Raw genomic sequence first — 13,793 nt, 5'->3', positions numbered from 1 at the left:
TTCACGGAAACTGACAATTCATCTTGCTCTCTTCAGACTACTGAAGATTTTCATCCCTTTTGAACTCCATTCTCACCAATTGTTTGTTTCTCCCATGTGATTTTTTCCTGTTACTCTAACTGGCATATTTGAGGCTCCCATCATATTGGTCCATTGCCTGACTCATTCCATTCTCATGAGAACTCCCCTCCCCCGGGCCCCCACCACCACCATTGCCCTCTTTGCAATCCCAGTGATTACCCTATGCATTTCCTTCCTCTGGCCCATTTATTTAGGATTTCTTCTTCATCTCCCACAAATTCCTCAAATTCGTATCATACTCATTCTCTAAGATGTAGAACAAACATCAAAATCTCTAACCTTTCTCAGTGCCTATAATATCGAGCAAACAGTTGCTGTCCCTTAGCTCCTGTTTTTTAATCAATAATCTAATTTAGTTTCACCAGAAACAAGTCATTTTTCTTCTCTGGACCCAATATCCCTTCTTTGTCATACATGGATAATAATAACATTCCATGTTTCAGCTTTCATACAGTGGTGTGTTGAGAATCAAATGCTAAAATGGGAGAGAAATCCCTTAGCACAGTGAAAGCACCCAATGTCATAACATTTGGTGTTGGCTCAGAGAAGCACAACATTGGTTATAGGCGATTTTGCCAGGGTCTCGAGCAGATCTCCTTTGGTCGCTATTAATGGTTCTATGCACCTACTCTTAGGTTCTTTGTGCTTTGACTTTTGCACCTTGTTCTCTTTAGAGTCTTGCTCCCACAAATGCCTAGAAGTTTGTATCTCCTCACTGCAACCCTTATCTGATAACTGATGGGTAAAGGGAGTACAAAAGCTCAGTCCTGTTCCCAAAGAAGGACAAACTCTGAGGTATGATTTATGTCCCAGAGCTCACCAAGCATTTGGTTGAGGCTGGGATGTCACCTGACATAATATCCTTGCTTGGTGTGTCCTTTCTCCTGCCTGTTTCTCCCAATTGCTTGTCAGTTTTTCTTTGGAGAACTTCCTTCTTTTTTAAATTTTTATTTGTCAATTTATTTATTTGCTTTTAATATAATTTCAGCATTTGTTTTAGATTCAGGGGGCATATATATAGGTTTGTTACATGGATATATTGTATGATCCTGAGGTTTGGGGTATGGATGATTCTGTCACCCAGGCAGTGAGCATAGTACTCAACATGTAGTTTTCAGGCTTTACCTTCCTTCCTCCCTCCCTCCCTAATCTATTAGTCCTTAGTGTATATTGTTCCCATCTTTATGTCCATATGTACCCAATGTTTGGGGAACTTTCTTAGTAGATTACTTATATCATCTCCTCAAATATTCCCTCGAGAACTAAACCTGAGACATTAGTCTTCAAAGCTTGTTCACAGATATGATTTCCACAGGGCAAGACTTTCATTGACTCATTTCTCCCATATAAGTATATCCACACACTCTCAATGAGTATGTTACAAGGTATAAGTCACATCCTTCAAAATTAAAGCCACAGAGCCCCAAGCCAGATACTAGGTACTCTCATTGAGAGTATGTGGATATACTTATATGACAGTGCTGTCCTGAGCACTGAGATACAAAGGAGTGGTGTCAGTTCCTCCCTTTGTGAACATAAAGACACATGATTAAAAAGTGATGGGCGCCGGGCGCGGTGGCTCAAGCCTGTAATCCCAGCACTTTGGGAGGCCGAGACGGGTGGATCACGAGGTCAAGAGATCGAGACCATCCTGGTCAACATGGTGAAACCCCGTCTCTACTAAAAAATACAAAAAATTAGCTGGGCATGGTGGCGCGTGCCTGTAATCCCAGCTACTCGGGAGGCTGAGGCAGGAGAATCGCCTGAACCCAGGAGGCGGAGGTTGCGGTGAGCCGAGATCGCGCCATTGCACTCCAGCCTGGGTAACAAGAGCGAAACTCCGTCTCAAAAAAAAAAAAAAAAACAAAAAAAAAAAACAAAAAGAAAAAGTGATGGGCAGCACTTTGGGAGGCCGAGGCGGGTGGATCACGAGGTCAAGAGATCGAGACCATCCTGGTCAACGTGGTGAAACCCCGTCTCTACTAAAAATACAAAAAATTAGCTGGGCATGGTGGCGGGTGCCTGTAATCCCAGCCACTCAGGAGGCTGAGGCAGGAGAATTGCTTGAACCCAGGAGGCAGAGGTTGTGGTGAGCCGATATTGCGCCATTGCACTCCAGTCTGGGTAACAAGAGCGAAACTCCGTCTCAAAAAAAAAAAAAAAAGCGATGGAGCCAGGGTTTGAATTGAGTATCTTGTCTCTAAATCCAGTCTTCTTTTTTTCTGGTTTCTGTCTGTGGATGCAAAATGCTTTTATATGGCTTCCTGAAGAATTTTGAACGTGTATGTCATTTGTTGATTACAAGAATCTTCAAGTTATATCAAAGTAAAATAATATTAATTTTTGTATCCCATAAGCAAAGCTGCATAAAAATCTTGTATATGTTTAGTTTGTTTTTCAGCCCATTTGGTTTCCTGGGGAAAATGTGGTACATGGTGAGTTTGATCAATCAATATTGCATGCAATTCCTGAGTTGATTTTCCAGTTAGACAAAGGTTTAAGGAGAGCCAAGTTTAGTCGCATAGCAGCCAGAGGTCCCATTCTACTGATAACTAGGTCTTAGATAATGGCAAAAAACCATCTATGGGCTTGTTGATAAACACTTCATATCAAGGCTGATATCTCAGGAAGGGTCAAATGTATAAGGCACATCCTTCAAAATTTAAGCCACTGATGCCCAGGCCAGATATTACATCTGTTGATACTTTAAAGTCCAAGGGAAGGGTGGAGCTGTAGATAGAGAATTAAGAAGTTTATTCCTTCTTCAAAAGCGCAGGCAGATAGATTGGCAACTTGTGGGGGATTCTGAGTGCCTTGTTGACAACAGAATCTAGGTTTCTAGTTTCTTGATGCCATAGTCAGACAGTGGTTTAATGTCTGGGAAGTATAGGACAAGCACAGAGGAAGCATTAAGACCTCCACATTGATCTTAAAACACTCATGCTCAGTGTAATTTATATTTGTACTGACCAGTTTAGCACTCCTCTGGGATGCATCACTTAATTAGAAAGAATAAAAAATGCTGTTGTTTGATGTATGTGTCTTAATTATTTCCAAGTGGCAGAATTGATTCTCCCCCGTTATGAATTTGCCTCCATTTGTGAGACTAATGAAGCCCCATTAAAGAGAATGGAAGGTCAGAGGTTACCCTTTCTTTACATTTAATGTCCTCAAGCTGGTAGATTATTTATGAGGGTTATTATGCTTTGGATAATGTTCCCAGTTTTTCAGAAGAGTTACGTTGCTGTGTAACCATGAGATACTGCACATCTCTTCATTGCACTTGCACTCCAGATGTCAACTAGAAAGTAGACTGGGAATATGATTAATTGCCATGGGTATTGGCAGTAATCAATATAGCTTCCATAATCTCAGATACAAGGACTGGCCACTGTGGGCTATACAGCTTGTTCTTACCCAAAGTTGTAGATAGTGCTTTGTATCCTAAAGATAAAGACAATGAGTTTTTCATCAAGAGAGTTCATAGACTGCATTCTAAGATGTTTTTCTTTTGGGTTTCAATCAAAATTTCAAACAAAAAAATATATATCCCCCTGGAAAATGAGAACATAGAGCATAACTGTGAGAAGGGTGATGAATTTGTGTTCCTAAAATAGACTTCTTGGGTTCAAATGCCAACTTCTTTACCAATAATTTGTGTGGAGCAGTCACTTAACATCTCTATGTCTCAATTTCCTCCTCTGTAAACTGGGCATAAGAAACAATGTTGAGAAATAAATGAGCAATTTTATGCAGAAATGCTTAGAATAATTTCTGGTATACATTAAGTACTTAATAAGTGTTAGCTATTATTATGAATATTTATAATTTTTCGTGGGGTTAGTTTCTTTATTTCTGCCCCACAGCTTAACTTTTGGACTGGTCTAGTGGGTTGACTCTTCAGGGAATTTTCTGTTTATTTGACTCTGGTTTGTCCCAGCTTTCCTTCAAGTCCATACTCCACTGGCTTCTCTCTCTGTGCCCAGCTTCTTCCCTTGCCCATTACCTCTTCTTGGGGTGATTTCTTACAAAGCAGTTCTCATCAGGACAGAAAATGGAAAGTCATTGTGCGTGTTTTTGTGTAAGAGGCCATGGTAGGGTAGTGGTCAGACCACAGATTCTGGAGTCAGATGAATCCGGTACAGGTTTTAAAATGTATGATGGAAGCTTCCTAGGTATATGACATCCATCAAATTATTTCCCCATTCTGAGCCTCAAGTCCTCACATATAAAATAGGTATAATTCATAAAGTGGCTGTGAGAATTACATATAACAAAGTGTTTGGCATAATTCCTGGCTACAGGATGTCTTTAATGTGTGTTAGCTCTTCTATTTATGTGTATATATGCACAAAACACATGGTCACCAGCTAATACCAAGGTACCCACAATATGAAGAGATTGTTACCTTTTAGGAACTTACTGATAGATCATTTAAAATTTAAAAATCTGTCATCTAGTTTCTAATCAACACTCTTTCCAGCTGTCTTTATCAGCTTTTAAATGAGGACTCTCACTGAATTATGCAAATGCAAAGTGATAAATTTTACCACTGCCGAAGTGCTAGGGGTTCAGACAGCTCCATTCTTCTTTCCATCTTCTCTCTTTGCAGAAAACCCATGGGTGTACTTTCATTTGTTTAGGTGGTTGGTGAAATGGTATTCCTCATGGTCAATGAAGGGCTTGACACACTTCTCCGACAGATGGCAAGGGCTGGGCCCTCATGAATTTGTTATTGCCATAATTGAAATCACATTTGGGCTTTGTCCTTCACCACTGGAGAGAAATGAGGGGTTTTACTTGCCAAATGTGGAGCTGGGGAAATCCTTCAGAAGATGAAAGAAGTGTTGGGGACAAGACTAGAACCCCCTGTAATGTGGTGGATGCCCCAGTTCAGGGATGACCCTTGGTCAGGCTCAGATGGATTCCTCACAGCTGCAAGAGATGGTTGGAAGAGAAACAAAAAATCCCAGTTACCCCAGCTTTGATTCCTTAAAAGATCTGAACCTGTGTGGAGGGCTATCATTGCCCTATATTCTGCACCACAGGAACCAAGACAGGTTTTCCCCCTCTCTTGAGTTCCTGGTGGCCCAGGTTTTGAGGGGCACAACAGCACGTACTTTGCTAATCACTGGGTTGTTCCCATGGTAGACTGTGGGAGATTGTGATGGAGTCACTTTGGGTGGTCATTGGTTTTTACCTAAAATGTCCTGAGATGGGTAGAATGATTTGTGGGGACCATAGTTCAACCCCACATGACAAATTTCCACCCAGATTACATTGTTTTTAAGTAATAATTGCTACAATTTATCACATGCTTAATCTGTAGCAGGCCAAGCATTTTAAATTTATGATCACTCTTTATCTTCACAAAAACCCCGAGAGATAGCTGCTACCATCATTTTTATTTAACAGGTAAGAAGCTAAAGCCAAGAGAGAAGACGTTTTATATAATCTTCGTAGCTAGAAAAGAGGAGAATCATCCCTAGAGTGAATTATACCTGGAGTGACCTATACCTGGAGTGACCATATAGTCCGTTGTCTGAGCTAGGATATTTTTGAGAGTGAAAAGAGTCATCATTAATTATGATACCAGGCCCATCCACACAGACTGGGACACAAGCTCTTACCAACCACCAACTTTGTTAACTCTCCAACAGGACTTTTTCTTTTTCTTCCTTTTTTTTTTTAAAAAAAAACAAACAAAAAACAAATAAATCCTCGGAAGTGATTAAAACCCATCTTTTGCTGGGTTGTAAGTTGAACACTTCTGGGGCAGGGAAATCTTTGAACATTCCTTAAATACATGCGTATTTCCTGATCCCCTGCCCCACCTTATCCCAGTCCCTGACCCAGGGTTCAGTTAAATGCTTCTTCCCTCCCCTCCCCTCCGCCTCCCCTTCTCCTTCTCCTTCTCCTTCCCCTTCCCCTTCCCCTTCCCCTTCCCCTTCTCCTTCTCCTTCTCCTTCCCCTTCCCCTTCTCCTTCTCCTTCTCCTTCCCCTTCTCCTTCTCCTTCCTTCCTTCCTTCTCTCTTTCTTTCTTCTTTCCTTCCTCTCTTTCTTTTCTTTTTCTTTCTCTTTCTTTCCCGTTCCCTCCCTCCCTCCCTTTCTCCCTCCTTCCTTCCTCCCTTCGTTCCTTCCTTCCTTCCTCTTCTTTTCATTCTCCTCCTCCTCCTTCCTCTACTTTTATTGTGCCCTGCATTCAGCACTGTTACACTTTCATTTTGACTCTCAAAGAAGCTTCTCAAAATCAACATTGTGTTTCAACATACTAGGGAAGATAAGAGGCTTCACTTTGTACTGAACACAAGTTAGATATTTCTGTCACCAATAATCTTGGGATAAGATAAGTCAGATAAATCTCCAAAGTCTTCACAGGTAGGACTACTGTGAATTTAACTCTCAGGGAGGGAGACATGGGGAGAATCATCTGAATTTAGAACTACTTAGTAGAAAGTTTTAGGGTATGAAGGCAAAAAAAATTAGAACATAAAACATTCTGATCATCTTCACAGGACGTGTTCTAGAACACAGGAAGATAGTATCAATCCAGTTGTGTCAAATATTGATAAGTTGTGGCTCTTAGTTAACTATTCATGAAAAGGATGTTGGCTTTTGCCCCGGGGCACAATAGCTTGCTCTGTTTGGGATAGGTGATACCATTCACACTTTCTCAGAATAAACACAGATGATCCCAAATTGGATCATCTGGGACTTAGGTATTAATAGTCTTTGCAAACTTTTGTTTGGTTGGGCAATGCTCTTAAAGGAAAATTTAGTTGGCCTTTCTGAAAGGGCTTGTTTCTGCAGGGGGTATCATCAGAGGGACCTTTGGAGTATGGGGCAACTGTCTCATAGCTTGCCAAAATCTAGATGTTCTGGCATCTGAGTGAAACAAATGAGGGGTTCCTGGCTGACTCCACGTTGATGGAATGGTATATTTTGAAGTATGTTTTAATTAATAGGTTGTAACCAGAACTGGCCTTAGGGTAGCCCCAATCTTTTGCTACCTTCATTCGTAAAGGCCAGAGATCACGGCTTGATTGCCAAAGTAAGAATGAAGCTCATGATTATGTGTCATCAAGCAAGTAACTGTGGAAAATTGGAGCTTCATCTCTGTGAGTGACTCTGTGAGGCAGGGGAGAACCTGTATCTCAGAGTTATTCTGCCCATGAGGCAAGAGCTGGGGTGTTAACCCATGACACTCATTGGGGAGAAGATGCTCCTTTTGGTATTAGACATCAATTGTTTTTGTGTTTCCAGATTACGATGTAAATGGGCAGAGTGGGACCTGGCAGCCAGAGACAGAGAGGCTCCAGGCAAAGAATCTCAGAAGCTGGCTGGCTCTATTACCAGTCATGGAAATGGTGAGTGTGGATGGGATCTGGAGAGAGCATGGATAACATCTGTGGCACTGCCCTTTGCAATGGGGGACGTGGTAGGTGAAGACAGAAGAAAAAGAGTGGCATAAACGAGGGAGAGTTTTTAAGAAGAACTCAGGTCTAGCCTATATCCAAGGCCTCACAAAGTCTCTGAAAGTTATTCCCTTGGAATTGTGTCCCACAATCTCTAACCTAGAGTTGTTCAATGTAAATTAGGATTAGTAATGCAAAGTAGCTTAAAGCCCCAAAGATGAGCTTCTTGGTAGTCAGTGAAATCTCTGAATGCAATTGTTGGTGTGTGGATTCCTATGTTTATTTTTATAGTCTTTTTCATTCATTGAATATACAAAGACAAGAAGAGTTAAGAACCACAGTTTTGGAACGTACAGATCAAATTCAAGTCCATTTGTTTTGTTTTAGCTTTTTGGATATTTGAAAATACTTCAGTCATTTTTTGTCATTTTAATGAATTATTTGTGTTCTCCATTTCTTCCAATTCTATATCGTGATTTCAGTGGAATGTATTGTGAGTATTCTGCATCTGACATATAGAAATAATGTACAAATTTTCAAAATGTTGAGTTTTTTTTGTTTCTCTTTATATCAGTGAGATTTTCTCATCTAAATATCTGGAAATAAATTGGCTTCTGTTATCTTATTCATTTATAATGTTTATAACCATATATAGCATATAATTATCTAGGTATAAATAATCAGACTAATGCATGTCACATTTTTGGGTTAATAGTTAGGGGTATGTATCTATGAATCCCACTCTCACAACCTTGTTTTTCTACTGAGTTTCAAAGATAAATCAATGATATCAATATACTTTTTATTTTCGTATATTTACATAATCTCTCCCTCTCATCACAAACACACACACACACACACACACTCACACACACACACACTCACACACACTTTGAACATCAGTTTTTCATAGAAATTAAGAACCTATAATCAGCTTTTCACTCATCATATTTCACATTTGGCATTTTAGAGAGGAAAGTGTGTCTTCAGATCTCTGAATCTGAGTTGCTAATAGGTGGGTTGTGATGGGGAGGGTGAAGGGGACTTTGGCAACATCTCACATATTAACAATGGCAGCTAATTTTAAAATAGCTGAAGAAGTCATAAGGTAGAAGATTCTGCATCTAAAAGTTCCAGAGAATAGTAGGGCTTTGCCCCAAACCCAAACCTCTTTTAAGACAGATGTGAGATATTTGTTCCATTGAACAGAGAGTAACCAAGTTGGCATTGGTGTCATTGATAAGGTAAGTCAAGTTTATCTTACCTTCAAGAAAAGACAAATTCTCATCCACATAAGAGTCAAATACTAAAATTCTACTCACAAATTCATGCTGCATCATTTTATTTCTTTGCAAAATATTCATTGAGCACCTAATATGCTCCAAGTACGTAACATTCTAGGTGCCAGCTTTCAATAGCTATTTCTACCCTCTTAATTTACCTGATGGTAAAGGCCTTGAACCTCTGCTTCCTGTGCTTGTCTGTTCTTTGCCCACAGGTGGGCAGGCATGTATACCCTTGTTAATCATTTGCCTGGGCCTTGAACTCTTGGGAGAAGCATTCTAAGCATGGAAAGAATTCTACTAAGAATTGCCTATTGATCAGCTACCCTTTAGAATTTTTGAAAGGCCAGCTTTATTTGCCCATGTAATCCTCCAAGGAACACAGATATCCTAATCTAAAGCATGAAAAACATTAATTCATTATTGTACTCAAGCAAGGTATAAACCACAGGAAATGATGCTTTAGCAGAATGATGGTGTCAAAGATTTGGAGCCAAGCCCTGCCTCAATCATTTCCTGGCTATGGTGCAAGTTCCACAATCAGAGTTAGGCCACTGGGGCCTTTGCACTGTGCCCTGTGCTCTAACAGGCCATGCCCGTTAGATTTGCATGTCTCCCCATTCATCCTGTTCTTCATGGGGCAAGAAGTCAACAAGGCTAGGGGACTAAAACCCACACTTTCCTTTTTAGAACATGCTTGGAGTAACCTTAACCAGAATCCACTGCTAAAACTGCCCTTAGTCCTTCTTAGGGCCTGTAGGGGACTCCTCTCCCAGTTTGTCCTCCTGAGGGTGAACTGCACTGCTGGCATACACACTTTTAAGCCTGAGGAGTGGCCAAGGGGCAGCTGTTTAATGAGTGGCAATGTGTAGGGGAGCCTTGGGTAGATAGCCTGCATTAGATAATAGATATAAAGCAATTAGACAATCCATGTTCAGCAAACATTTGCTATAAGTTTGATCACTGCTAAAAAATAAGCTAACACCCATAACGTCTACATCGTTCATTTCTACATCTGATAAAAAGAGAGGAAAAGGTTAGCATGAGACTGAGCTATGACGATTGGATACATTTATTGTATTCTAAGAAACAGACCTCTTCGGTAGACATTTAGCTGTAGTTATGTAGAATGGAGCATGGTTACTCAGGTTTTTCAATTTATTATATTTAAAGTTTTTCCATCCCCAGTGTGTAGAAGAGCGGCATACCTCTAGACAAAGACAGAACATAAATTGTGTGAAGGAGAAGAAAAAAATATCAAATGCACTCTGAAAGCATACAGGGAAAGATGATAAGGAAATATGTGATATATTATGCCCTTCAGAGATAGCTTATCAAAGCCTGGGTCAGCTTCATTGGTTTCACAAAATTGTCTTGTTATGGGTACATTTTCCAGGGACAGCCAGTCCTGTGACAGTTGTTTGTGGGGTTTCAAATTCAAGAGAGATTACTGTCTCCAAAGCACCATTTTAAGACTTTTTTTTTTTAAATGACAGGGGGTAGGAAATTTAATCTATACATTGTTGTAAAAAAGGGCACATGGGCTTTGGGTTGCTATAGGAGTCAGGCAGCTCAAGCAACAGGAACCAGGTGAAGCTTTGCTGCATACATGATGTGAATAACAGAGGCTGAGGTGGAGAAGGAAGAGGAAATCTCATCAAGTGTATGGCAATAGTAAATGCTTTCAAAGTGAAAATGCTTGGTGGTGAGTGATCTTCGAAAGCTACAAGGTGGAGTCCAGACCAAAAAAAGCATCCACTTCAGGGCATTAGCTGCTGAAAAGTTTTAGGCTCAGTAATGAAGTGTGGTCTTATGTTGGGTTCCCTGGATGCAGAGCTTGAGACAAGAATTTAGTGCACAAGATTTAATGAAGTCCTCTCAGGAGAGAGAGTGAGGAAGTGCCATGGGTCAGGAAAGGTGCTGGGCAAGTGCATAGGCTTAGCTGGAGCTGATGAGTTTCAGCCTCATCTCATGAGGAGCTCTACAGCTGATCTTACCTTAAGGTCGGAAAATGGTTTCTATGTATTTATTAAATTCACCTTCAGTTAATTATTGGATAACTCTCCATATCCCCCAGCAGGAGCAGGAAAGTGTAACCTTTCAAGCAAGGTGGCTCTGGTTTGGCCAAGGGCAATTATCCAAATAAGGGGGCAACTGCAAAACACCCACAGCAGCTGGGGAATGGGCAGAGTAGCCTGCTAAAGAAAACTGGAGTGGGGAACCCAGAATGTTCATTACAAGCATTGTGATACATGATGATATGTGTGTGCATGTAAGTGTATATGCAGATATTTCACTTGTAGCCTTAGGATTATGCTTACATAATCATCTTTCTCGGAATGACAAATATGGGTTGCAAATACGATTACATCTATTTACATGTGGATATATTTAGTTCACTTCTGAGTATTAAAAAGACATATGGCACTGCTGAAGTCTTTTCAGAGTGCTCTGTACAAAACGATATACTCTGGGACAACATTCAGCCACAATTGTTTAAACCCTACTACCTAATCCATAGAATTTGGCTTTACCTTCACGCTGGGGAGTGAGTTGAGAACAAGGACGGTCTTTAGGGTAGAGAAGTAGGAGGTTTGCATGGAACTTTTGAAGACATCCTGTAGAAGAGTCCTCCACTGACTTTGTTAGAATTATATGGAAAGAGAGGGAAAATTCTTCCTCTGGCTTTTCTTTTGGTAAAATGGACTGAGGATGCAGGCAGCTTGAATCCATTCCCCCTCCCCTTGATGAGGTTCAGGAGTTTAGCTCCCAAGGGTATGTGATGTTGAGACAAAGCCAACATGAATGCTATCCCATATTTCTTGTTTGCCATGATTTCAATTTCCAGTGCTCAAGTAATGAGGTTGTTCCCTCATTTCAACAAACTATTTATATTCTTGCAGCTTGTCAGCTACTGCTACATTGCATATCACACCAAAGCAAATTAGCCACAGCATTTCCAGTTAACATGACCAGCATTATGCTGCATCTAAACAAAAACTGGTAAAACATACACATTGCATCTTAGAGTAGAAATGAGCATAGCTTCCCTCCTCACCTATGTTATATGTAATATGTACACCTAACATAAGGAATGAATCGTAGATATTTTTTAAAGGGGATAACGTCAGTTGTTTCTAGCAGGTTGCATTCCACTTAAGATGCAATAGTAAACACAAGAAAAGAAAATAGGCAGCCGGGCGCGGTGGCTCAAGCCTGTAATCCCAGCACTTTGGGAGGCTGAGGCGGGTGGATCACAAGGTCAAGAGATCGAGACCATCCTGGTCAACATGGTGAAACCCCATCTCTACTAAAAATACAAAAAACTAGCTGGGCATGGTGGCACGTGCCTGTAATCCCAGCTACTTAGGAGGCTGAGGCAGGAGAATTGCCTGAGCCCAGGAGGCGGAGGTTGCGGTGAGCTGAGATTGCACCATTGCACTCCAGCCTGGGTAACAAGAGCGAAACTCCGTCTCAAAAAAAAAAAAGAAAAGAAAATAGGCACCCAGTTTTCTATTCCTTAGAATTACCTTAGAACTTTCAGAAAACTTTTTTATTGGTCACCTGGGCAAAAAATAAGATAAAAAACACGTGAGCAATATTGTAGAAAAATATTATAAGCTATTTCAGTGGTATTAAAAAGTTCTCTATCACATGGATGTCTGAAAAACAGGTCAACAGGAGATATAGAGGCTACAGAACTAGAATAAGCAATATAACTTTTACACTGCAGTTACATGAACATCCTGACTTCCTTAATTGAGGGGTTCCTTCTTACTACTTAAAAAACCAGCGTAAGCTTTTGATTTTCCCATGTATTCTATTATTTCTGTTCTTGTTCAGAGTATGGGTTTGCAGGAGTGTTTTTGACAATGGGTTGAAAATTTTTAAGGATCAAAGACCTAAGTAAAGTATGGCTCTCTGTTCCTGCCTCCATCCCAGAATGGCTGCTGTACCGTCATACAATCAGAAGTTGTAACTGCTTTGCTAACAGCACGTAGAACCCATGCCACTCAGGTACCCTAGAACAAAGAAGTAGGGAAGATGTCTGGGCAGGGTTAATAGTCTCTCAGAACTGCCTCTGATTTGAATAGGTTGAGTGACTTTCTCTGGCTAAAGAACAATAGAAAGTATGATTCAAGCAGAGACTTGAAATGTGTTTGAGCTTTGGGGCTGGCTCTTTCTTGATGCTCTTTGCTCCTTGAGACCACCGAGTAAAGGAACCTGAGCTTGTCTGCTAGAGGATGAGGTACTTGGCCCAATCACCAAACATGTGAGTGAAGTTATCTCAAATAAACTGTTCACCAGCTGACCACAGGCACAGGCACCCAAGAGCCGAGCAATGTCACTCAAGCTTTCCCAAATCTGATCCACCCAGATGACCCACAGCATAATAAGCAAAATAAATGGTTGTTGTTTTAAGCCAGTAAGATTTGGGCTCGGTCAAAGAAAACTTACATAGCTTTGAAAACACAGTGGCCCATATTATTTTTAAAGGCATCTTCTGTTCACAAACTCTTAATTATCCTTGTGCTACCGTGAAAGGTAGATTAATTTTTTAGTACAAGTGGGTAGCTTTAGAATTCCTCATTTGCAGGCAGTTTATTCCTTAGGACTAAGCAAGCCTAGCACCCCATTAGAGGTGAAAACTCTTAAGAAGTACTGGGATACCCTCTATTTACCATTTTGTGCTCAACCAAATTTCGACTCCCCCATTCCCTCTACCCCAAGGGCATCTCAGCAGAGAAGGAAACTTCCTGGCCATGATCTTTCATACTCTACCTGTGGAATAGGGGCCACATGAAGGGTTTGTGTCTCTGCTCATGAATGCCTGTTGTAGAACTTACAACGAGCTGGGCTCATTGCAAATGATGAGGGTCATTGCAAAGCAAGGACCTGACAAGTAGAGCTGGGCTGTAGCCTGAGGTTTGGTCCTGGTACAAAGGAAACAAATTACTTAATGAATGACTGCAAGTCCTTGATCCACCGAATGTGGACCTTTACCTGCCTAACA

At 40.8% G+C, this 13,793-nt stretch overlaps 1 long non-coding RNA gene across 1 annotated transcript in view; it reads left to right on the top strand.

Annotated features, from left to right (window-relative positions):
• Positions 1-13,793, top strand: part of LOC141585679 (uncharacterized) — a 378,650-nt gene that overhangs the window by 130,858 nt on the left and 233,999 nt on the right. Inside the window, exon 3 of the long non-coding RNA XR_012519301.1 lies at positions 7,345-7,448. This is a non-coding gene — a long non-coding RNA (uncharacterized LOC141585679). The remainder of the gene's footprint in view (positions 1-7,344; positions 7,449-13,793) is intronic.

This window comes from Saimiri boliviensis, chromosome 9 (assembly GCF_048565385.1).
Source record: "Saimiri boliviensis isolate mSaiBol1 chromosome 9, mSaiBol1.pri, whole genome shotgun sequence".
Lineage (NCBI taxonomy): Eukaryota > Metazoa > Chordata > Mammalia > Primates > Cebidae > Saimiri > Saimiri boliviensis.
This window is presented reverse-complemented; position numbering and strand designations above follow the sequence as displayed.